This window comes from Phocoena phocoena, chromosome 17, assembly GCF_963924675.1.
Source record: "Phocoena phocoena chromosome 17, mPhoPho1.1, whole genome shotgun sequence".
Lineage (NCBI taxonomy): Eukaryota > Metazoa > Chordata > Mammalia > Artiodactyla > Phocoenidae > Phocoena > Phocoena phocoena.
The window spans coordinates 11,866,992-11,892,463 of NC_089235.1; the positions used below are offsets into that span (position 1 = coordinate 11,866,992).

General features: G+C 40.5%; 1 protein-coding gene and 1 pseudogene across 1 annotated transcript in view; both read right to left on the reverse strand.

Annotated features, from left to right (window-relative positions):
• Nucleotides 1–25,472, reverse strand: part of PDE7A (phosphodiesterase 7A) — a 112,730-nt gene that overhangs the window by 74,419 nt on the left and 12,839 nt on the right. The window lies entirely within an intron of this gene.
• On the reverse strand, nt 2,870–4,261 carry LOC136136826 (PX domain-containing protein kinase-like protein pseudogene; annotated as a pseudogene).

Consider the following 25,472-nt stretch of genomic DNA (forward strand, 5'->3'; position numbering starts at 1 on the left):
CACATCAACCTAAAAAGCTTTTGCACAGGAAAGGAAACCATCAACAAAACGGAAAGGCAGCCTACTGAATGGGAGAAGGTATTTGCAAATGATATGTCCAATAAGGGTAATATCCAAAATATATAAAGAACTCATACAACTCAATATTAAAAAAACAAACAACCTCAGGATTTTATTCTTTTTAATGTTACTGTAAATGGAACTGTTTTAATTTCATTTTCAGTTGTTCTAGAGTATAGAAACAACTGATTTCTGTATATTAACCTTGTATCTTGCAACCTTGCTGAACTAATTTATTAGTTCTAATAATTCCTTAGTATTTTCTAAAAAGAGGATCATGTCATCTGTGAATAGTTTTTCTTCTTCCTTTCTGATCTGGATGCCTTTTCTTCTTCTTGCCTAATTGACCCGGCTAGAACCTCTAGCACAATGTTGAATAGAAGTGGCATGACTGGACATCCTGCCTTGTTCCAGATCTTATGGGGAAAGTTTCACCATCAAGTACGATGTTAGCTATGGATTTTCATAAATACCCTTTATCAGGTTGAGGAAGTTCACTTCTATTCCTAGTTCTCTGGGTGTATCATTACTGATACAGTTATTACGTTAATTGAATTTTGAACATCAAACCACCCTGCATTCCTGAGATAATCCCACTTGGTCAGGCTGTATAATTCTTTATATATGTTGCTGGATTCAGTCTGTATTTTGTTTAGGATTTCTGTGTCCACATTCATACGATATATTGGTCTGTGGTCTCCTTTTCCTGAGATGTCTTCGTTGGGTTTTGGTATCAGGGTAATGCTGGCCTCACAGAATGAGTTGAGAAGAATACTGTTAATATTTGCAATTTTTCTCAATGAATGAAAAATTTTATCACACTGTCAAAATAAAATAGAAAAATAAATACCGAAGCTGATCAAATGATTGGAAGAGCCATCCACAATCCTGTGCAGACAACACTGTCGGTTGTATGTTCAATATCCACCCCTCCTTCCCTCCTTCCTAAAGCAACCTTTTGTTCAGGTGTCTGGGCAGCCATGTGCTTCAGGGGAGTGTGGGCAGCCTCAGCCCTGAAGAGTGGGCCCTGACTGGTCCAAACCAGTCATAACGGGTCCATCTCTCTTGCCAGAGACTGAGTTAGAAATGGCCACGTAAAACAGGTGTGACGCAAAGTCTGTGGTGGGGCGCCTCATGGGATGGGTTCCTTTAAACTTAAAATGAGACAAAAGGGAAGATAGCCCATTTTGTCCTCTGGAAGCTGTCATGTCTGAATACATGGAACTACTAAAGCCACTGTGCAGCCATGGCATGAGCACAACTCCAACATACTGAAGCTAGCAAAACAGAAAGACAGAAAGAACCTGGGTCAGTAATGATGATACTGAGCTGCTGAATTAACCAAATCTGGAGCCACTTTTTTTTTTTTTTTTTTTCATTTTCTAGACATGGTTTATTTTAATAAAAATACAGCTGAACATTTATCACAGATTACATGAAACTATACACAATGACAGTCTCTCTGCATAGTAATCAACACTGATGTGTGTAACTTGAATTTTTAGATGGATTATTTATAATCCTTTAAAGTGCAATTTATTTAAGGGTTTAAGCAAATCATAGGATAAAGGATCTTTCTAATAAATGAGTAACATTAAAAAGATGATATATTTGGATAAATCTTTGGAAAATCAGAACTGATTCTGCCGGATGCACTTGTGTTGTATAATAACCCACCCCCACAAACGCCAAACTTGACTTAATTGCTGAGGATTAAGAAGATCCTCTAACTGGCAAGAGCTTTTTCTGATGTCAACATTTTTCTGTCCGTTCGATACATACTAAAAGGAACTAAGAATCTAGAGTAGTTCCTTTAGCAGCCCTGAGTTCTATAACCACAGTGGAGTTCCTGTTTGAACTTAAGAGACTGTTACGAACTTTCCCCGTTCTACTTGAAGGGAAAATGAAGAACTCAGTTGCTTCTCTGACTCTCAGCGACATAACTATGCTTTGGGCTACAGTGTTAATGTCTAGGATGAAATTAAGGTAGCAATAATGGGAGTTATCTAAGAAATAACCAGAAAATGCTTCAGAATAGAGAAATGAACCATGAGAGGAACATTTCTAGGAGCTGTCTGATGGTATAGGAGGGACTGCAACACGAAGGCCATTCACCGCTGTGACTGTATATTGTCATTGTTTTTTGTCCACTTCCTTCTGTTGGTGGAAATCATTGATTCCAATATGCTGCTGCCACCAAAAGATGACCATTAGAGGAAGAGCAAGACTCCTTCACAAGAGTAACAAAGGAGCAAACTATTTCTTAAGGCAGCAATGCCAGCCTGACTTTATTCTACTTGAAGACTATTTCCCTCTTGAAAAGCCTCTTACATGAGCATCTGCGAAGTCGTATGTGACTGTACTGGCTCAGCAATTATTCATCCAGATAGAGGGTACTTTAGGGGTTGGAGGTGGAAGGAAAAACAAAACAACTTTTCCCTCCGAGTGTAAACACAAAGCTTTACCCGATCTTAGGAGCGTTATGATCACAGGTTTCGGCTTTCCTCCAAGTTCCTTTTTGGAAATTCTGGATGGAGCTGAGTAAGGCCCCTCGGCTCACGCCATTCACAGCCTGGGGCGGAAGCTGTGTGGGCGCCTCTGTGCTCACAGGAGGCAAGGGAGCTGCTGGTGGCGGAGGCGCAGGTGGAGGAGGTGGGGGTAACGCGGACATCCCTGCTCTGGAGGGTGGAGTCGGTGATGACGGGGATGTGAGAGGTGAGCTGGCCCCGGATCCTGCTGAATTATTGGAGGTGCTGTATTTTGCTGAATGCTCTTCACTATTTTCAACAGCAGATCGTTTTGACTTCTTTCAAGCTAAGATCTTCCTCTTTTTTCTTTCTTCTTCGGATCCATGGTGAGACTGAGCTCTCGTCAGTCTTCGATGCTGGTGGATCTGTTTCTGTTCTTCAATTAGCCTCTTTTCTATACATTCTTTGGCAATTCTCAATGCCACTTTTAACTTTGTGGGGATCTTAAACTGTGGCTTTTCGGAAGTAGTTAGCAGAACATCACTGAATAATGGCATCTGTAAGAGCCGGGAGACGGTGGGCATGCCATTTTTACAGGCTTCACAAGACAGCATAGACTCCAACGCAGCCACCACAGCCACAGATGGTGCAGGAGGGAAGGAGTCTACAGGCAGTGAGTCTGGCGGTCGTCCGTAAGTCATTTCATACAGTAAGTGGCCAAAGCAGTGGACGTCCACACCCTCCAATGTATTGATTTTCCTGAATTGTGAGAAATAAGATCGGTAGAAGGAAGGAAGGCCCAGCAAGGAATTCTCAAGGTCCAGCAGCTGGCAAGCGTCCCCTTCCAGCATCACGTTGGAAGCATGAAGGTGCCCATAAGGGAATCCCTTGTCACGGAGAAACTTTAGTACCTCTAATATTTGCCACCCATATGTTTTTATTTGCTGAAGTTCAAGGCCTTGAATCTTCTTAGGGTTGCAGTACTTCCTTAGGAATGGCTCTTTTGGTTTTGCCTTGTAGATCAGGTCCTTTAAAGTTCCTTTTTCATTAAACATTCTAATTAGCAATGCTGAGGATTCATTAGCTGTGGCAAAGGTAACACGATAGATGTAAGGGTGCAAACAGGACGGCAGAAGTTTGATTAGACACTGAAAACCTTTATCTGACAGACGCTTGTCAGGACCAAGGCCAGCCCAGCTTAACACTAGCCGTTCCTTTGGCTGATTTTTAATCTTCACCAAGAAATATTTCTTCCTTATCCTCCAACCTATGTCTTTCAATGGTTCTACCACCTCCCACTTTGGTTCTGATCGGAAGAACACGGAAACCTGTTGTAAGGCAATCTCAGTATAGCTTGCAGAATAGTTGTTTGGATCTAAAAACTTCTTAACCAGCTCACAATTAGACAAGATATGATTTGTGGTGATAGCGTTGAGATAGTTCTGAAGACCTTTCTGCCTCTCAGCTATGAACTCACGATCCATGTTACCGATCAATTTTTTGGGAGGAAGAGGTAGACTTAGGCCTGCAATCTGCAAGCTGCTGTTCAGCAAATCAAAGTCACTGTATCTCCTAACCATCTGCCAGCTATTTTCTACAGAAACTCCTCTTTGTACCCGAATGATATATTCCATGTGGGACTGCAGGCTCTGGCTCGCCTCGATGGCTGCTGTCAGTGGCACCGTGTCATCCAGCAGGACCTTGCCGGCTGGCGGCTTCTCCGTGAAGGCCATCCCGGAACGCCTATCCACCACCGCCTCAGGACCAGGGGCAGGAACCAGAGGTACCAACTCCCGTCGCCCGCCGGGATCTGCCGCCGCCCTGGAGCCACTCTTGAGTCTTCTTGGTAAGTCTTTTGTTTGCAGAAACTGGAATTAGTTTTTTTGCTACCTGCAACTAACAACACTCTATCTGTATAACGAGTGGTGAGCTGGAGTCTGCGCACACTGGCTCAAGACAGAAAGTTCTGCACTTGTCCCAACATCTCGTTCATTGATTTTACATCGAGAGCTTCATATCAACCATGCTAAGAGTAAGGACACTACAGAAACTGGCAAACACCACAACTCAGAGATCCAGTCATTATAAACACTTCCCAGCACGCCACTGGATACAACCCAATTTCAAATTTTCTGTTCATTAAACCAACCATTTTATTCCCATAATGAAGCTATAAATTAGCATTTACCAATGGAATACTGCATATATTTGGGTTTCTAATAAGGCTTTATTTAGAAAAAAAAAAACCTCAAGTATCTGAAATACTGCTATAAGATACTCCATATGAAAAATTACTGATAATGTAAATTTAAAAAGATTATAAAACATTATGCACAGTAAGACACAGAAAGAGAGAATATATTTAGATAGACAGATACTAGGATTGTTGAGCTCGACACCAATATGTTCACACTGTCATCTCTGGGTGGTAGAATTACAGATGATTCTTATATTTTTTGCATGACTATTTTTTTCCCTAAATTTTCCATCATGAACATGTATTACCTTAGTAATAAAGAAAAACACAATTTATGCTTTTAAAAGGAAGAAATTTAGTGTTTTTTGTTCATGAACACAAGAAGACACTATTTTTATTTCAGTTGTATCCAGGTAGAGCCTATATAATTCTCTGCAGGTAGGAAGATAGTTCCAGTTTTTAAATCGGATGATTCTGTGCTACTATCTATAGTACAAAGTTATAACCTTGTTCTCTGACACTACCCCCAAGAAGATGTTGCAGACAGAAAATGAATTATAATATGCATTATAAGAAGAGTGCTGAATTCACATAATCATTTTGAAAATAAAATCTAAGCCAAAATCTCTCCCATTTTGAAATACGTATGTGATATGATCCGTGAAACTGCATTAACTCTATTCTTAAAGATAATGAAGTAAAGGAGCATTGGCCATGAGTCAAAAGATTTGGTTTCTAGGTCTAGAGGTCAACCTTATTAGCCTTATGCCTCTGGCAAGCAGCAACCTCTCTGAACCTAAACCTTCACATTTGTTAAATGGGGCTAATACCTACCCATTTCTCTTCACAGTATGAGACAAAGTAGATGAAAGAACTATTAAGTGAAAGATGGTATTATGTGCCACCACTTCATCAGAGACACATCTTAAGTCTTGTAACAATTGTATTTTGTTCCACTCTGATACAAAAGACATCCTTATAACTAGCAATGTATGATGCTAGTTTCCCTGGTAACCAGTTAACTTCCTCACTGCTTTAAAAAGCTTTGTATTAAAAAAAATTTTTCTTTTCTTTGCTGCCTTACTGTATTTGACTTGCCTCAAAAAATACAAGAATGATACCAATAGAGTACTATTACCGCAACACGATACTGGATGGGGAGAGAAAGCTATAGATAATTTTCTGTAAGGGATATTGCTACAAAAGTCCTATAACAAAATACTAGCAAGTAGAACCATTAAAAGAATAATATACCTTAACCAAGTAAGAATCATTCTAGGAATATAACAGTAAGTTAATTTTAGATAATTTAGGATAATTTACCAAATTAGTAGATCAAAGGTGAAAAACTTTAAGCATCTCAAATGCCCCAAAATGCATTTGAATAAAATAAACAACCATTCCCAAATAAATACTCCCAATGAAGTAAAGATAAAAGGGCAAAGTTATCATTATTTGCAAGTGATTATGAAATAAACAAGAAAAGGTACTGAAAAACTACTAGAAAATTCAGTATGCAGCTGACGACAAAATTAACATACAAAAATCAATAGTTTGTCTATTTACAAACAGAAACCATAATGAGAGAAAAGATTCCATTTACAACTGCAACCAAAGAGAAGTAAACCTGAGTATAAACAACAAAAATGGTAATGGACTCTAGTTTTCATCTCTATTGAGGGATCTCAAAAAAGACTAGAATAGGAAGATTCAGTATTAGGATGAGAGCAGCTGTATCAGTCAGGCTCCTGGTAGGAAAACTGATGACACACTTCAAGGAGTAACTGAGGAGAAATTCATGAAAGAACTATTTACTAAGGACTGGGCAGGGTGAAGCTCCCAGAGGGTAGCAACAGCAGCAGGAAGCTGTTACCACCGTGACTTCCAGACCCTAGGGAGAACTCTGACTATGGGCAAGGAAACATCAGGCAGAAGGTGAGCCTTCGGGAGACAAACGGTGCTAAGAGGGTGACAGGCTGGGAAATACACACTAACCTCTCTTCCCTCCCACCCTCCCATCTCCTACCAGTCCTGCCAAGTCCAACAAGAAGCCAGTGGCAAGACAGCCCTGATGAGGCCGTCCATAAAGGTCAGCCCCCTGAAGCGCAGAGCAAGAGGGAGGGAGTGAACACACTGAAAGCGCAGAAAGAACATCCAGCGCAGCAGCTGGTCTCTTCTGACTGTTTACTCTCTGCCAGGCGCTGCTCTAACCACTTTATTTGCATTAATTCTAATAATGCCAGTTTGCCCAAACAACAAATTCCAACAATCCCAGTAAAAACACCCATAGGATATTTTACGGGTAGTGAGAGGGGAGTTTTTGACTAATGATAAATTCTTCTAGGATAATAACCATGCATGCACAATCAGGTAGGAGAGAAAAGAGGGGAGAATAGTCCTATTACATATTTTAAAATATTATTAAGCTGTAATTAAAACAGTTTAATCCTGGCACATGAATATGCTCACTGAAACACAACAGAGCCCAGCGATAGACCAGACACAACAACTTCACACACGATAAAGGCGGCATTTCAAATACATGGGGGAAAAGGTGTGTAAGTTGATGAACGATTTAGGGGAAACTGGATAGTAAGGAGAGGAAAAAAGCTGGATTTCTGCCTTACTCCTTACACCACAATAAATTCCAGAGATGAAGCAAAGATCAAAACATGAAAAACAAACTGTGGGGGCTTCCCTGGTGGTGCAGTGGTTGAGAGTCCACCTGCCGATGCAGGGGACGCAGGTTCGTGCCCCGGTCCGGGAAGATCCCACATGCCGCGGAGCGGCTGGGCCCGTGAGCCATGGCCGCTGAACCTGCGCGTCCGGAGCCTGTGCTCCGCAACGGGAGAGACTGCAGCAGTGAGAGGCCCACGTACCGCAAAAAAACCAAAACAAACTGTGTTAATAGAATTATCGAAAGAATAATGTAAAAGACTGTAGGAGAATACATGAAAGACCTATTACCTTGAGGCACAGCAGATAAGACTCTACGACATAGAACCAGAAGCCTTAAAAGGGGAAAGATTATACATTTCACTAAATAAAACTACCACATACAAAAAATTACCATAAAAAGTAAAAAATTCGATAAAATATTAGTAATATTATAAAACGAATTTATTTCCCTAATGGTGGAAAATTACTCTTATGATACAAGAAGATATTTTACATATTATTTTAAAATATAAATGCGATTCAAATAAAAATATGCATAGTATCACTTATAACTAAAGAGAAGCGAAACAGACCTAATGAGACACCTTTTTATTTTAACCCATCACGCTATCAAGGACAAAAACATTGATGATACCTCACTGCCAGTGAGGGTGTGGAGATGACAGAAGAAAGAAACAGCTGGAATTCTGCATTATTCAAACTCTCACCATCTAACTCAGGGACCAGAGTATGATCAGTTTTCAGATGGACCCCTCACTGTCCAGGCTGTCCCGACTCTGGCCATCCAAATCTCAGGAACTAAACAGAGTTCAGTAACACCTCATCTTTCACTATTTGAACTCATTGTACAAACTCTCACTATGCTAACTTAAGAAAAGATCTGGGCAACAAGGAATACACTGTGAAGTATACACAGTTTTGCAGTGAGAATGTCAATTGATGTAACCCTTTTGGAGCTAGCAAAATTGTAAATGCATGTAGCTTTCGACCCAAAGTTCTTCCCCTCCCAGAAATGTATACCATGGACATACGGTGGAATGTAAAGATATGTGCACAGGACATTCACTGCAGCACTGTTTATAAGAGGCACAAAAAAATACTGTTAGCCTAAATATCTTTTTTTTTTTTTTTTGGGGTGTACCAACGTGGTCTGCGGGATCTTAGTTCCCCCACCAGGGACTAAACCCAGGCCCCTGCAGTGAAAGCGCTGAGTCCTAACCACTGGACTGCCAGGGAATTCGCTAGCCTAAATATCTTAATTGACAGGGACCTAAGTTAAAGTACATCCATGTACTACAATTCATGAGCTCCTAGTCTTCTGGAGATGACTGATACTGGGAAAAGGCCACTTAGTGAACTCTCTCAAGCTAAGCACCGAAATGTAATTATAAAATTGAAAATGATAACTGATTTTCAAGATTTTGACATGAAAAATAACAAATATAAAAACAAGTTTAAGTTATAGTTAACAAGATGTAAGTTATAATTTTAACTATGCACAAATTCTAAGAATAAAAAACAGAATTGTGTTGACTTTATTTTTTAGTGTAAGCTTTTCAACAAAATTGTATGATAACATAATATAATATATCCTTCATGTTTTTTTCTCAATCACAATGATCATCTTTTCAAAAATACTGAATGGCTTCATCCATTTTTCCTAAGGGTCTCTCTCTAATCATTTGCATCAAAAGTCACTGCAATCGAATCAGGCTCCCTTAAAAAACAGCTAGCATGTTATTACGACCCAGCAATCCCACTACTGGGCATATACCCTGAGAAAACCGTAATTCAAAAAGAGTCATGTACCACAATGTTCATTGCAGCTCTATTTACAATAGCCAGGACATGGAAGCAACCTAAGTGTGCATCGACAGATGAAGGGATAAAGAAGATGTGGTACATATATACAATGGAATATTACTCAGCCATAAAAAAAAAAAACGAAATTGAGTTATCTGTAATGAGGTGGATGGACCTAGAGTCTGTCATACAGAGTGAAGTAAGTCAGAAAGAGAAAGACAAATACTGTATGCTAACACATATATATGGAATCTAAAAAAAAAAGAAAACAAGGTTCTGAAGAACCTAGGGGCAGGACAGGAATAAAGACGCAGACGTAGAGAATGGACTTGAGGACACGTGGAGGGGGAGGGGGAAGGGTAAGTTCGGATGAAGTGAGAGAGTGGCATGGACTTATATACACTACCAAATGTAAAATAGCTAGCTAGTGGGATGCAGCCACACAGCACAGGGAGATCAGCTCAGTGCTCTGTGACCACCTAGAGGGGTGGGATAGGGAGGGTAGGAGCGAGACGCAAGAGGGAGGAGATATGGGGATATATGTATATGTATAGCTGATTCACTTCGTTATAAAGCAGAAACTAACACACCATTGTAAAGCAATCATACTCCAATAAAGATGTTAAAAAAATAAAAATAAAGACATCTAGTATGTTATCATCTTAGATCTTCAGTTGGCAGTCTGTCAATAGTGTTGAATCTTTTAATGTCACACCCATGAATTTTATGAAAACCTGCATACTTTTTGTAAGATAAGCAATTTCATTTTGCAGCTGATTTTATTGTATTTGACCAATAAAAATACTAATAATGCAACAGGAACAATACTTAAGTGGGAACAAATTTTAAAAGTGGTGCTTTATTACTAAATTTTTTTCTTCCAATAACCAATCTAGTAACATACATACTAAGTGGTCTCTAAGAGAATGACATACCTACTGTACTGATACAAAGATGCTCGAGATTTGTGTATTTACAGAACAACGTTTATTATGATCCCATGTGTTTAAAAAAGATTTTCCTATGTATACTTGTAATACATATCAAGGTGTTTATGTGACCAAATTTGCAAAATTGCCCCACTGCCCCAAGTGTTTCTGACGAGAAGGCAGCCACTGATCATACCCATGATCCTCTGTATGCAATGAGTGCTTTTTCCTCTTGCTTCAAGAAACTATAAACACTACTTACCTCTGGGGAACTGGGAAGGAAAGGTTTCCTTAACTGCATTCTATATACCCTTCTGAATTTTTAAATTTTACCACAAGGAGGTATTACTTTTACAATAATGATGGTGGTGATGATGATGCTATAACTAAGCTTTAAATCAAGTACCTAGTAATGATATAGAAAATCTGTGATTCCAGCTCCCAGGAGTTTAAACTAAGTCCTAACTTAGAAATCTCAAATGCTACTTAATGAAAAGCCTTTCAAAAGACATTCTTACGCAATACTTGATTACCCTAATAGTTTTTTTCCGAATGTGTTACTTCAGAGAGCAAACTTTTTATTCCGTTATCCTTTAAACAGGAATGAGTTTTAATGGAACGAAGTTTAATGTAACAATGAATCAAAAAATTCACTGATATGTTTTAGATCCCACATTGCAACTAACTTCTCAGAAACTACCATTTCTTGAGTTCTGGTTCATATCAAAGGAAAATATCCGCAATTACAAGGACAGGCTACGATAGTACCCCTTTCTTTTCCAACGAGCGGGGCCAGCTTTTCTTCATGTACTTCAGCCAAAGCAACAAGTTCCAAGCAGACTGTCTGCTATTAAGCCAAAACTAATGAGATTTGCAAAGTGTAAATCAATGCCACTCTCCTCATTAACTTTTTTGCTTTGGAAAATACAGATTTTTTTCCATTAAAAAACATTACGTTAACATGCAATTGGTAGTACAGTTATCTTTAAATGAACAGTATTTGAATTCTTCTATTTTATTTTCTAATACAAAAATATATCAATAGATGAAACCCATATAAACAAAAGCTCTTTGGAGTCTTCAACAATTTTTTAGAGTGGAAAGGGGTCCTGAAACCAAAACTTTTGAGATCGTACAGACCAAAAAGGCAAACAGCTGGGAACAATTTGTGTACAACTGGGATGGATGAATTATAACATGGTGGAGGTTGGGGGGGGGAATGAAATGTTACAGGTACTTAATTTGTTTTTAGATACAATTCAATGCCTTTTTAAAAAGTTAAGCAATGGGAAAAAAATGTATTTCAAGTTTTCATATTAACCTACATATTTAGATTTCCAGTGTCTTCATTTCATCCTGTGGATCTGAGTTACCATCTGGTGTCATTTCCTGACAACCTTAAGAACTTCTCATGTTTCTTGTAAGGTAGGTCTGCTTGCCACAAATTCTCTCAGTCTCTGCACAGGAGTGTATTTCACCCTCGTTTCTGAATGATAGCTTTGCTAAATATAGAATTATTCACAGACAGCTTTTTCTCTTTCAGCACTTCAGGTGTGCGACCCCACTGCCCCAAGTGTTTCTGACGAGAAGGCAGCCACTGATCATACCCATGATCCTCTGTATGCAATGAGTGCTTTTCCTCTTGCTGATCTCAAGGTTTTCTCTTGCCTTTCAACAAGATTGTCTATGTTGTGTCTAGGCACAGGTCTCATATTTATCCTACTAAGATTCACTGAGCTTCTGGATATGAAGTTTAAAGTTTTTCATCAAATTTGGAAAGCTTCCCAAAAGGCTATTTTCCGCACCTTTCTCTCTCCTTCTGAGACTCCCATTAAGCCTATGTTGTATGCTTGACCCTGAGGCTCTGTTCATTTTCCTCCAATCATTTTTCTCTGTTTTTCAGATTGAATCATATCTACTGGTCTGTCTTTAAATTCACTGATTCTTTTTATTAGCATCTCAAAACTGCTGTTGAGACCCTCTAGTGAATTTTTCATTTCAAGTGTTGTAGTCTTCAAGTCTAGATTTTTTTATTTTATTTTTTTTTTTTTTGTCGTACGCAGGCCTCTCACTGCTGTGGCCTCTCTGGCTGCGGAGCACAGGCTCCGGACACGCAGGCTCAGCGGCCATGGCTCACGGGCCTAGCCGTTCCGCGGCATGTGGGATCTTCCCGGACCGGGGCACAAACCTGTGTCCCCTGCATCGGCAGGTGGACTCTCAACCACTGCGCCACCAGGGAAGCCCAGAGACACTTTTTTTTGACTGCTCCTTTTTCCTGTGCACTAGTCACACTTTTTTCCTGTTTCCTTCCGTGGCTTGTAATTTTGTTGTTGTTAAACCTATGGATTTTATATAATATAATACAGCAACTCTGAATTCTGATTCTTTTCCCCCTAATAGGTATTGTTGCTGTCTTACTTTTGTTTCTGTCTGGTATCATGTCTGGGCTAAATATGTGAACTCTGTCTCCCTGTGATATGCCACCACTGATGTCTCTGCTCAGTCTTGTTTTAAATGTATCTTTTTATTTTTAAGCCTGACTTCCTGAGGGGTTGCAGCTTTGCATAATTTCACGGTCAACTTGTAACTGGACAGAGGTTATGCTCAAACACCTTGAGCCAGTGAGGCTCCCACCTCTGCTGATGGGTATGTGCATGGGTAGGGGAGCGCCTGTGAAATTCAGTCTGTTTTCCAGTTTGCCCCAGGTTTATCTTTCCTCAGGCCCTTTCACATCTCCCAGGTGCATGCATGGAACTCCAGGGTCAGTCTAAAGTACGTGAATACCATGGGCCTGCTCAGATCTTCTCTGTGCTTATGCTCAGCCTCATCCACGAATACGTGTGCCCCAAACAGTACTGCGGTCTGCTATATGAGCAGAGCCACTGGCCCTCCCATGTACCTCTGAAATCCACACCCACAGAAAATGCCACTGAGCATTAGCTGCCACTCCAAAGAGCTGAGCCCTCTTCAAGGTGAGGGCTTCACAGCCTGCTTCTTGCTGGCAGAACCTCATGCCAACCGAGCTGGGAGAGAGTAGGGTGGAATGTGTAGCCCCAGCCAAGAATGCCAGAGATTCCCATTTTTCTTACTCCAAGCTCGACAGCATTACACTTTTCAAAGCTTTATGCAATTGGCCTTTCGTCAGTCTCCAGACCAATGAAATGGTTGCTTTACAAAAGTAATGTAGAAATAAATATTCTATTCAAATGTTCGTACTCTTTGGACCAGTAATCCCAGTTCTATAAAAACCACCCCCGGGAAGCCCACAATGTGGAGAAAGCTGTGCACAGCACGTTCCTACTGTGTTATTTCTCCCTCCCAGCCTCCTGTGCGGCTAAGTGGAGCCATGTAGTTCTCACCAATGCGACAAGAGTGGGGGAGATGCCACAGCTTCCTGCCCACCTCCTCGATGTAAACTGCCCTGACATTCCTCTCTTTCCCGTCCCCACAGACTGGCAGCAACTCACAGACAACCGTGACAAATGAAATCCCTGTATTACTTCAAGGAATGGAATCACTTCACCAGCCTGCATCTATTTTCAGGCGACTGTATGACAACTAAATAAAAAGGTATCTTATTACTGAGTAACATTACAAATCCACATTTTAAAAAGTAACATATTCTAAAAAGCTACAAAATTAAATGTACCCATTCATCACAACTACCTTAAAATACATATAAAAACATGGCAACTGCATAAAAATAATAATGCTATAATGGTAGAATTATGGATGATTATTCCTTTCAAACTTTCAATAATATTAAGTTAGTCTGATAATTTAAAAAGTTGAAATTGTTGAATTAAATCTGCTTTGAGACATTTTCCATTCTGTTTTAAGACTGTCTTAAAAATGGTTTCAAAACAGAATTCAATCCTGTCTTAAAAATGGTTTCAAAACAGAATTCAATCCTGTAAATTTTTTGAATCCTTTAAATTCAAAAAATTTAAAGGATTTTTTAAAAAATAAATTTTCCCTATTTTTTATTTATTTTTAATTTTTCAGCCATGACACATGTGGGATCTTAGTTCCCTGATCAGGGATCGAACCCGTGCCCCGTGCACTGAAAGCGTGGAGTATTAACCACTGGACTGCCAGGGAAGCCCCAGATTTAAAGGATTTTTATCCTATCCACTTTCATAGTGGTATAAAGCATGGATCCTCTGGCCAATGTTCACATCCAAGGTACCTGGTCTGCAACCCTGCCATTGTGTTCTTTCTTTAACAATACATAATTATTTACCCATGTTCCTCTAGGGTACTAGCTAACAGCCTTACCCAAACAAGACTGGCTTCACATAACTAAACTATTTCTACTTTGTAAAAAACAAACACACACACAAAAACAACAACAAAAAACCCTTTTGCTTCATCTTTCACATTTGTATTTCTTCGAGGAAACAAAGTCTAGTCTCCATGCGTGCAAGGGGATATACAGAACCTGAACCAACAAGAAGCTTTATGCCTTTTCTCACCAGCAACTTCCCTCAACCCAAAAAAATCTTTCTGGAGAAGGACAAGAGCTGGCCCCACTATGAAAAGCATAGCTTTTAAGACTGAAGTCCCTACACCCCAGAACTAAGAAACTGAAACAGCCAAGCCCAAAGAAAGCAAAACAGAGCTGCTAAAAACTCTGTCATCCTCTCATTTTTCAAACTACAGTAGTCAGCAGTCCCCTCTTAGTTCAGGTTCCGCACTCCACGGCTTCAGTTACCCCCGGTTAACCACAGTTCGAAAAACATTAAATGGAAAATTCCAGAAATAAACAATACAGAAGTTTGAAAATGTGCACCCCTCTGAACAGCATGATGAAATCTTGAACTGTCCCACCTGGGACATGAACCATCCCTTTGTCCAGCGTATCCTGCCCATTAGTTACTTAGTAGCCATCTCAGTTATCAGAACAACACCGTATCTCAATGCTTGTATTCAAGTAACCCTTATCTTACTTAATAATTATTCACTTAATAAAGCTTCCAAGTGCAAAAGTAGTGATGCTGGTGACTCATATGCCAAAGAGAGGCCGTAAAGTACTTCCTTTAAGTGAAAAGGTGAAAGTTCTTGACTTAAAAAAAAATTGTATGCTGGGGTTGCTAAGATCTATGGTAAGAACAACTCTTCTATCTGCGAAATTGTGAAGGAAAAAGAAATTTGTGCTAGTTTTGCTGTCACACCTCAAACTGCAAAAGTTATGGCCACAGTACATTTTAAGTGCTTAGTTAAGATGGAAAAGGCATTAGATTTGTACACTAAGATTTTGAGAGAGATACATCCACTTAACTTTTACTACAGTGTATTATTATAATTGTTCTATATAATTGTTCTGTAATTGTTCTATTTTATTATTGTTGTTAATCTCTTACTGTGCCTAATATTTTTTTAAATTTATTTATTTATGGCTGTGCTGGGTCTTCGTTTCTGTGCGAGGGCTTTCTCTAGTTGTGGCAAGCAGGGGCCACTCTTCATCGTGGTGCGTGGGCCTCTCACTATCGCGGCCTCTGTTGTTGCAAGGCACAGGCTCCAGACGCGCAGGCTCAGTAGTTGTGGCTTACAGGCCTAGTTGCTCTGCAGCATGTGGGATCCTCCCAGACCAGGGCTCGAACCCGTGTCCCCTGCATTAGCAGGCAGATTCTCAACCACTGCGCCACCAGGCAAGCCCACTGTGCCTAATTTTTAAGTTAAACTTTATCACACGTGTGTACAGGAAAAAACAGAGTATGTACAGGGTTTGGTACCATCCACAGTTTCAGGCATCTCCTGTGGGTCTTGGGACATATTCCCCGCAGACAAGGTGGGGGACTACTATATACAATCTCTCTAAAAATGCAGCTAACTTATACCGGTATCTCGGTATTTCCAAGCCTAATAAGTAAACAAGGTTTGAATAAGGGAAATGTACAGAACCCCATAAAATGTAACAACAAATGTGTCTAATTATAGAAAAAAGAGGTGGCCTTGACACCCTCTAACAAGACGTACTATAAAATATCATTATTTCTAGAGCCACGCTGTCCAGTGAATCAGTAGCCACTGTGGCTACAGAGTGCTTGAAATGGTGCTGGTCAGAACCGAGATGTGTGCTCCAAAAATACATAAAATTTACCACTAACATTTTTTTTGTATTGATTACATGTTAAATTAATAATATTTAGGATAGAGTTGGTTAAATAACATACATTAAAACTAAGTTCACCTGTTTCATTTTACTGTTTTAAATGTGGCTACAGGAAAGTTTTAAACGACATACATGGCTCACACTGTATTTCTACTGGGCATCACTGGTGTTATACCTGAACCAACCAGTCTAGTTTCTAACAAGAAAAATTTTATAACCATTTTCTTTTGGCTAAGCGTTCTCTAGTTCCACACTTATATGCTAAAGAATAAAGAGGGTGGGCTTCCCTGGTGGCGCAGTGGTTGGGAATCTGCCTGCCAATGCAGGGTACACGGGTTCGGGCCCTGGTCCAGGAAGATCGCACATGCCGCGGAGCGACTGGGCCCGTGCGCCACAACTACTGAAGCCTGTGCACCTGGAGCCCGTGCTCCGCAACAAGAGAAGCCACGGCAATGAGAAGCCCGCACACCGGAATGAAGAGTAGCCCCCGCTCGCCGCAACTAGAGGAAGTCCACGCGCAGCAACGAAGACCCAACGCAGCCAAAGACAAATAAATAAATAAATTTATTTTTAAAAAAAAGAATAAAGAGGGTGTGTTGACCTTGGGCTACATCCCACAGCGTACTGAAGAAAAGGGCTACCTATAGTCATCACCTGGTTACTCAACAACAAGGGTCTATAATCCATTAAGACAACCAAAGCCCCAGGAGAAATCCAGATACTTTTTTTTTTGGTAATTTATTTAATTTATTGGCTGTGTTGGGTCTTTGTTGCTACGCGCTGGCTTTCTCTAATTGCAGCAAGCGGGGGCTACTCTTTTTTGTGGTGCGCGGGCTTCTCATTTCCATGGCTTCTCTTGTTGTGGAGGATGGGCTCTAGGCATGTGGGCTTCAGTAGTTGTAGCATGAGGGCTTAGTAGTTGTGGCTCGCGGGCTCTAGAGCGCAGGTTCAGTAGTTGTGGCACACAGGCTTAGTTGCTCCGTGGCATGTGGGATCTTCCCGGACCAGGGCTCGAACCCGTGTCCCCTGCATTAACAGGCGGACTCTTAACCACTGCACCACGAGGGAAGCCCTAGAGACCTTTTATAAAGTCCTCAAGGTTGAAAGCCTATCCCTGATCCTGACCATGTCATTTACCAGCTTTATATGAGGGGATCTGAATACTACTACCACTTTGAGGCCTTCCAGAAATCCTTCAGTCGTCAAAGAATTAAGCGCGGCCACCTTGAGATGGCATAAGACCCTTTAAGACAGAAATGACTGTTGCCGCAGCAGCGTATGAGGTGGCATCGTGGGAAGGGGGAAATAGGAGGGAGTGTGGGGAGAGCAGGAAGCTGGACTCTGTAGGATGGGTCACTGACAGGACTTTATAAAGGTTTGACGCACTCTTTTCATTTGCTAAATATCTACTTTGTATGAAGCATTGGGCTGAACTGAGCTAAATAAACAGTGACCACTCTTAAGGAGCTCATGGTTTAACCAAACTGAAATCAGGACAGATAGGTACACAAGGTGGCTCTTCTAAGAGTTAACCCTCGGCTGGAACCTTAAGGATGGAAATCAGAGTTGGTTAATAAAATTAAATAAATTAGGGCTTCCCTGGTGGCACAGTGGTTGAGAGTCTGCCTGCCGATGCAGGGAACACGGGTTCGTGCCCCGGTCCGGGAAGATCCCACATGCCGTGGGGCGGCTGGGCCAGTGACCCATGGCCGCTGAGCCTGCGCGTCCAGAGCCTGTGCTCCACAACGGGAGAGGCTACAACAGTGAGAGGCCCGCGTACCGCAAAAAAAAAAAAAAAAATCTGTTTGCCTAGCAAATTTCTATAATCCAAATACCATGGACCTCATGAAATTGTCTTCAAGGAAAAAAATTTTTTAATTAAATAAATCAGTAGACAAAGAGCTGCGGCTAAGTGCACTCAGGAGGCAAGGCAGGTTATGGTTAAACAGGAACGCGAGTATTCTAGAGGTATGATGGACGGACTCCAAGAACCCTTTGAAATGTTATGTTCCTGCATGACCTGTGTGTGTGTGTGTGTGTGTGTGTGTGTGTGTGTGTGTGCGTGCACACACATGCGTGTGAGAAATACATTACAATCAACAGATTCTCTGATAGTAGTCTCCAAACTTGGAATGCACTTATTTATGAATTAGATACATATAATTTTATGTACTCCATGTAACATAAATAAAATTAGGATCTGAAACAATAAGGTTAAAAATAAACATTCTAAAATTTTATTTTTACATCTTCAATGGCTTTTCCTGCACAGCCCTCTTGAATCCTGCTCTAAGAGACTTAACCAACCAACCAAACAAAAAAACGACAAAAAGGAAATTAAAAAACGCCACTGATGGGGAAATAAATGTGGAAAGCCTTGAAAAAGTTATTAAAACTACACCTCAAATGGAAATGAACTGAGGCCAACCATAAAAAATTCTTGAAGTCACTTCTGGAAAGTTTTTCTCTGAAAATGAATTTGGAGTATTTTCACTGTGATGAAAAAAAAATGAAAATGTTGGTTCTACACACTGCAGGTAATCTATGTTTTTGCTTTTATCTTCAAATTGTCCTCTTTTATGTTAATATTATAAGCCATTAAAAATCCTCTCAAATGTTTGTAAGACATAAATTCTCTCTAAAATTTTAGAGATTTTAGAAAAGCTATGTAAAATGGGTCCTACGTTCCATTTTTCTTAGTACAAAATTTGAGTTACTATCACAAAATTAAAAATGTTTGCAGGAGGGGGATAGGTTACATGCCAATTGCTTTAGTGGTGAGAATGCTTAGAAAGTACATTCAGAAGTTCTCAAGTCATTCATTTTCAATATATTTTCCAAGCATAAAATTTTTCCTCCAATTTCACATTCTTGGTTCTATTCTGGAAAAGTACTTATGTCACCTTCCTTTTACAATATATTTAAAATACAAAGAGATAATTACCTATAATTTGTTATTGACAATTAATCCATACAACTTATTAAACTGAAAAAGATCTTTATCAAATTAGTACGCTGAAGACAAAGTTTGTGTGGAAGAATTTAAAATGCTGAAAACTTTTATTAACAAAAATTCCCTCTGATGACTACATCATTAAAGAGATAAGACTTACTAGATAAAGGCTTAGCAGTACAGGTAGAACATCATTTTATTAAAAATAGGTCAAGGGACTTCCCTGGTGGTCCACAGAGGTTAGGAATCTGCCTGCCAATGCAGGGGACATGGGTTCGAGCCCTGGTCCAGGAGAATCCCACATGCTGCAGAGCATCTAAGCCAAAACTACTGAGCCTGCGCTCTAGAGCCCGCAAGCCACAACTACTGAGCCTACGTGCCACAACTACTGAAGCCTGTGCGCCTAGAGCCCGTGCTCCGCAACAGGAGAAGCCACTGCAATGAGAAGCCCACGCACCGCAACAAAGAGTAGCCCCTGCTCACCACAACTAGAGAAAGCCCGCGCACAGCAATGAAGACCCAACGCAGCCAAAAATAAATAAATAAAATTTAAAAAAATAAAAATAAGTCAAAAAGGTGGAAGTTTGCCACAAATATGACAAAATTTTCATTATCAATATAAAATTTAAAAACTGATTTAAAATATACTAAGCTGCCAATAGAAAAATAGGCAATGGATATAGACAATTCCAGGATAGTTAGTAGGTAACTAATAAACATATATTCCAAGTTTAATATCAAGAAAAATCCAAAAAGTGGAAACCAAAAATATTGAAAAGGTATGAAAAGGCACTCATGTGCTGCTCACGGAAATGTAAATTGGGGTCACCTTTCTGGAAAAAAATTTGGCAATATGCTTTGATCTAATAATTACATTAGGAAATTATTTCAAAATTCAGAGAAAGATTTATGTAGGAAAATGACATAACATTATTTCTGCACAGAAAAATATTGGATAAAAATGTTCTAAAATGTTAACAGCAGCTGTCTCTGGGTGGTAGACTACTGATGATGTTTACTTTCTTCTTTATAACAAGCAAATTAACTTTAGTCGAAAAAAAATTAAAGTTACTTTTTAGAATTCCTTTCAACAAATATCACGCAGCTCTTTTTATAGAAACAAATAATAAGTGTTTGCTATTTCTAGTCCAAATGGACAAGGCTCCTATTTTAATTCTGGATTTTTACCTCCCACTCACCAAAACCCCCATAGGAGAACAACCAGAAAGGCGCTCTAGTCAGGGAGAGATCTAAGTTCAAATCCTAGCAACACCATTTATGGCTGTGTTACTTTGGGCAACTTTTCTAAAACTCAATGCATCCTTAAATAAGATTACACAATTTTAGAAATTAAGATAGCTCCAATACCACAGAGGGCAGCTCAGAAAGGATATGAAGATGAAGGTGCAATTTTGGGGGGGAGGGAATAGGCTGGGACTATAAAATGAAATTATAAGAATGCAGTTTGGGATGCATCCCAAAGAGAGTCATGGTGACATATGATCTGACATGATAAGCCTGAGACTAAAAGTAAGTTTTTCTTCTTTCTTCTGTACTGAACACTTCCTGTGTGTTGTACACTAGGGACACAGCAGTGAACAGTATAAGCAGCGAACAGTATAAACAAGATCCCTGCTTCCAGACCACACATTCTATGGTGGCAGGGATGCAGGCTGGAAGCGAGGCAGAAATAGACAAATCCAGTTAGTGGTGTATGCCATAAATAAAACAAGGTAATAGATAGATGGGGGAGGGGGGCTTTTAAATAGGGTGGTCAGGGAAGGCTCCTCTGCAAAGAGGGAGCCGAGACTTGAAGGAAGAGGAGCCACGGAAGATCCTGGGTCTGAGGGCAGAGCAGGTGCAAAGTCCAAGATGGGAACAAACCTGACAGTGTTCACAGACAACAAGAAGACCACTGTGTAAGGAGATGCGACTTAAGTTAGGAGGCATCAGATTTTATGGGGCTGTATGATGAAAAGGAGTTTGGATATTATTTTCATTGTGATAAGATCCCATTGATGTTTTCAGCAGAGAAGCATTATCTGGTTGCATTTTTTTTTTTTCTTTTTTTGCGGTACGCGGGCCTCTCACTGTTGCAGCCTCTCCCGTTGCAGAGCACAGGCTCCGGACGCGCAGGCTCAGCGGCCATGGCTCACGGGCCCAGCCACTCCGCGGCATGTGGGATCCTCCCGGACCGGGGCACGAACGTGAGTCCCCTGCATTGGCAGGCGGACTCCCAATCACTGCGCCACCAGGGAAGCCCGATCTGGTTGCATTTTAAAAATTACTTCGGGGGGTTCCCTGATGGTCTAGTGGTTAGGATTTGGCGCTTTCACTGCAGAGGCCCAGATTCAATCCCTGGTCAGGGAACTGAGATCCCGCAAGCCATGCAGTGCAGGCAAAATAAGAAAATAAAAATAAAAATTACTTCGACTGATCTGTGGTGAGAGAATTCTAGTAACAGGATGCTACATACCTTGAACTAGGTAGGAGTGATAGCACTAGCGGTGGCAGAATCAAGCAGAATTCCCAGAGAGGTTGATTTCAGCTCTTTCGTTCAAACCCACCATAAAGGTCTCTTGTAAAACCGTCCCTGGTTCTCCCAGCTCCACTGTGCCACCACTGAACTTCACACACAATCCTAACCCAGTACTGCAGTCACGTACTTACATGGCTGTCCTTCGTGACGGACACACTCTAGGAATGGAGGCAGGAAGCACGTCTTACTTATCTCTGATATACCTATAGCCAAGTGCCTGGCACGTAGAGTGCTCCGTAAACATCTGCTGACTGCAAGAGCGAACAAACACATTTAAAATATTCAAACCCATTTGTATTAGTTTCCTAGGGCTGCTGTAACAAAGTACCACCAGCTGGGTGGCTTAAAACAACAGATTATTCTCTCTCAGTTCCGGAGGCCAGAAGTCCAAAATCAAGGTGTCAGCAGGGCTGTGCTGCCTCGGAATGAAGGCTTTAGGGAAGAATCCTTCCTTGCATCTCAGTAGTTTCTGGTGTATCCCTGCAATCTTTGGAGTTCCTGGCTTGTAGCTGCATCACTCCAATCTCTGCTCCCTCTTCAAATGGCCTTCTTTCTTGTGTGTGTGTCAGAGGCTCTGTGTGTCCTCTCCTCTTCTTAGACAGACTTCAGTCATCGGACTTAGGGCTTGCCCTAACCCATATGACCTCATCTTGATTGCATTTGCAAAGATCCTCATTTCAAATAAGGTCACATTCTGAGGTTCCAAGTAGACATGAATTTTTGGTGGACACTATTCAACCCATTACACCTTTCAACACCAAAATGGACTGCCTTGTAAAGTGGTAATCTTCTCATTCCAAAAATGTTCAAGCAAAAACTGAGCAGCCAAAATCAGGATGTTCAACAGAAGAGACTACTGGATTGCCCGGTGTGTCCTTTAACCTCCTTGGTTTCAGTTTACTTATCTAGATGTTGAGAGTGCTGACTTCCACAGACTCTTTTAACATTGATGTTCTATGATTCCAGGTCATAAATATTATAGCAGAAAGCTTACCTTCTCAGCTCTGAAATAGGCATAATATTTTTTGTAAACTATCTGCCTCCAAACTCACTTCATTTTTCCATTAAAAATGCAGTGCAGGGCTTCCCTGGTGGCACAGTGGTTGAGAGTCCACCTGCCGGTGCAGGGGACACGGGTTCGTGCCCCGGTCCGGGAAGATCCCATATGCCGCGGAGCGGCTGGGCCCGTAAGCCATGGCTGCTGGGCCTGCGCGTCCGGAGCCTGTGCTCCGCAACGGGAGAGGCCACAACAATGAGAAGCCCACATACTGGAAAAAAAAAAAAAAAAAAAAAAAAAGCACTGCATTCCTCCATACATCATTCCCCCACTATAATTCCATTTTAATAAACCACTCTGAATACCTACTATGTGCCAGTGAATATAGTTGGTTTCTGACCAACCTATAATAAATTATTAGCTAACTAGACCTAAGTTTCTTCATAACTTTATTTCTACTTAAATGATATTCCACCTGACAGCATAAGTTACTTTTTTAATGTTGTTTTTTTAAAAAAACTGATTACAAAAAAAAAAAAATACAATAAACCGCAAAAGTACAAAAATAGTAAAAGTTACCAGAAACCCCACTACCCAAAGACAGTCACTGTTAACATTTTGCTGAGCGACCTTCCAGACTTGTATGTATTCATACACTGGTGTATACAATATCCTCCACGTTTTTATTGACAAATACAGATATTACACAGAAAGTTAAATCAACAGGCTAATATATACATGCCACTTTTCAGCTAAAATTTTCCCCATTCAAACTGTTACGTATACCTTTCCAAGACAAATATGGATCTGTGGCATCATTTTACTGGATATAGAGTTTTACGCTGAATTAGAACACCGTATTTTAACAATATCCAATGATGAGCACTGGAAATAACCTAAACATCCATCAATATCAATACTGCAAATTGTTGCCAAAAATCTATGCACATGTATCTTAGCAAATTGTTCTAACTGTCCCTTTGGATAAATTACAGGACTGCAGAAAGGGTAATATTCACATCTAAAATTCTGATTTGTAAAGACCTACTGTATTCCCAAAAGATTGAATCAAATGATGCTCCCAGCTACATTTACAAGAATACCTGTTTTCAGGACTTCCCTGGTGGCACAGTGGTTGGGAATCTGCCTGCCAATGCAGAAGACACGGGTTCTAGCCCAGGTTCGAGAAGATCCCACATGCCACTGAGCAACTAAGCCATGAGCCACAACTACTGAGCCTGCGCTCTACAGCCCATGAGCCACAACTACTGAGCCCACGTGCCACAACTACTGAAGCCCACGTGCCTGGAGCCTGCGCTCTGCAACAAGAAAAGCCACTGCAAGGAGAAGCCCAGGCACCACAACGAAGAGTAGCCCCCGCTCACCGCAACTAGTGAAAGCCAGTGTGCAGCAAGGAAGACACAATGCAGCCAAAATAAAATAAATAAATAAATATATTAAAACAAACAAACAAAAAGACCGTTTTCTCACACCCTAAGATTGGGTTTTGCCAGTCTTTGCCAGTAAGAAAATGTTTCCCCACCCCCCAAATTTTTAAAATTTATTTTATTTTGCATTTCCTTTATTACTAGCAAAGCTGAACCTGTTTTCCTACTTTTGTATTTCTTCCTGGAACTGAGTGAGTCTTCTGCTAACCTTCTGCTGAGTAGTCTTAATATTTTTCCTATAGATCTTATTATATTGCCCTGTTAAAAGTAAAGAATCCTTCAAGGACTAAGGCCACTCACCACTCCTTTTCAACATCATACTGGAAATCCTTGCTAATGCAATAAGACAATAAAAGGAAATAAAAGGTATATTGATTAGAAAGGAAGACATAAAACTCTCTCTGTTCACAGATCGCATGATCATTTATGTAGAAAATTGGAAAAAAAACAGACAAAAAAACTCCTGGAACTAATGAGTTATTACAGCTAGGTTGCTGGGTACAAGGGTAATATACAAAGTCAATCGCTTTCCCATATACCAGCAATGAACAACTGCAATTTAAAATTAAAAACACAATTCCATTTACATTAGCACCCCGCAAAATGCAGTATTTAGGTATAAATGTGTACAAGATCTATAGCAGGAAAACTACAAAACTTGGATGAACCAAATCAAACAACTAAATAAATGGAGAGACATTCCACGTTCATGGATAGGAAGACTCAATATTGTCAAAATGTCAGTTCTTCACAACATGATCTACAGATTCAATGGAATCCCAATCAAAAATCCCAGCAAGTTATCTTTTTTTTGGGGGGGGGGGAGGGGCTGCGCCATGAGGCATGTGGGATCTTAGTTCCCCAACCAGGAATCAAACCCAGGCCCTCAGCAGTGAGAACACAGAGTCCTAACCACTGGACTGCCAGGAAATTCCCCCAGCAAGTTATCTTGGGGGATATCGACAAACTGATCCTAAAGTTTATATGGAGAGGCAAAAATCTGAGAATAGCCAACTCAGTATTGAAGAAGAAGACCAAAGTCAGAGGGCTGACACTACCCGACTTCCAGACTTACTATGAAGCTACAATAATCTAGAGAGTGTGGTACTGATGAAAGAATAGACAAATAGATCAATGGAACAGAATGGAGAGCCCAGAAATAGAGCCACAGAAGTACAGTTAATTGATCTTTGACAACAGAACAAAGATAGTCTGGAGCAAAGATAGTCTCTTTAACAAATGGTGCTGTAACAACAGGACATCCTCATGCAAAAATGAATCTAG